We start from the raw sequence: 1,168 nt of genomic DNA on the forward strand, positions 1-1,168 counted from the left end.
TGTGCAGGCGCCGAGGGACTCCCGGGAGGCCTGGCTCAGCGTCTCCTAACTCAGCATGTGCTTTCAAACCATCGCCTTTTCTCCTGGTGATGTTTAAAGTAATAAAGAATTACGTTGAGCGCCTCCTCAAACTTACAAATCTCCAAAGAAGATTGTATGTGGCCCCTGCTGGTGTGGCTCAGCTGGTTGGGTGCCCGCTGCTCTGAAAGGTTTCCTTTCAATCCCTGGCCTGGCACGTGCTCAGGTTTCCGTTGGGTCCCCAGTCGCGGTAAGGGGCGTGCAGGAGGCAGCTCTCATGTGCTCTCACATTGATGTTTCTTCCTCTCCCGCTCCCTGCCTCTTTCTTTAAAATATCAATTAAAAATCTTTTATAAATTAGAAGGTACTTTTCAACTCAACCAAATTATTTTGGGGGAAAAACACATCTAGGTTGAAGTTACATTGGACTTGTCCTATTTCCTGTCGGCATTACATGCTCATTCCTGTGTTCTTATATGTCCCAGGGAGATACTGCAATGTATTTATTGAATATAAAAAGCACAATGTATCAATGACCAAACAAAGTTGGCAACAGTGAGGTGGACAGTGAAGGGAACTTTTTGCAATCAAGGCGAACAGCAAAAACTTCAAAGGACCTGCTTCTGCTCGACTAGGTAATTTCAAGCAAAAGCAACATTTATTTGGTTTCTGTAGTACATTGACACATTTTTCTACTCTGCAGTAAATTCCCCCAAACACTGAAAACTCTTCATCTTTAAAAAGTCTTTCTAGGCCGCCTCTGGGAAGGGGCCGCTGGCTCTCATCTTGCTCCCACAGGGCCCGTGGTTCCTGCTGCCCGGCCCGGGTGCGCTCAGAGCCGCGTGGAGGCCGAGCCGGTGCTGCTTTCAGAAGCTGGGACGCTCTGCTCTCGGCGCACAGGAGGGCAGATCGGTGTGGGGAGAGGAGTGGATTCTGACACTAGGAATGGAACATTCTTATCACAGATCCCCACTTTTCACAAGAGAAAAGGGAGGCCCCAAGAACTGACTTACCCAGGACTACGCAGTGTGAGCGGCAGTGGCAGGGACCTAACTGGTGTCTAACCTTCTAACCCCCTGCGCCCTCCACAGCTCCTACTGTCCAGGCCTGCAGTACGGCTGCTCCCACTTCCACAGGCTGGTGCCTCAAC

This window comes from Myotis davidii, unplaced genomic scaffold, assembly GCF_000327345.1.
Source record: "Myotis davidii unplaced genomic scaffold, ASM32734v1 scaffold821, whole genome shotgun sequence".
Taxonomy (NCBI): Eukaryota; Metazoa; Chordata; class Mammalia; order Chiroptera; family Vespertilionidae; genus Myotis; species Myotis davidii.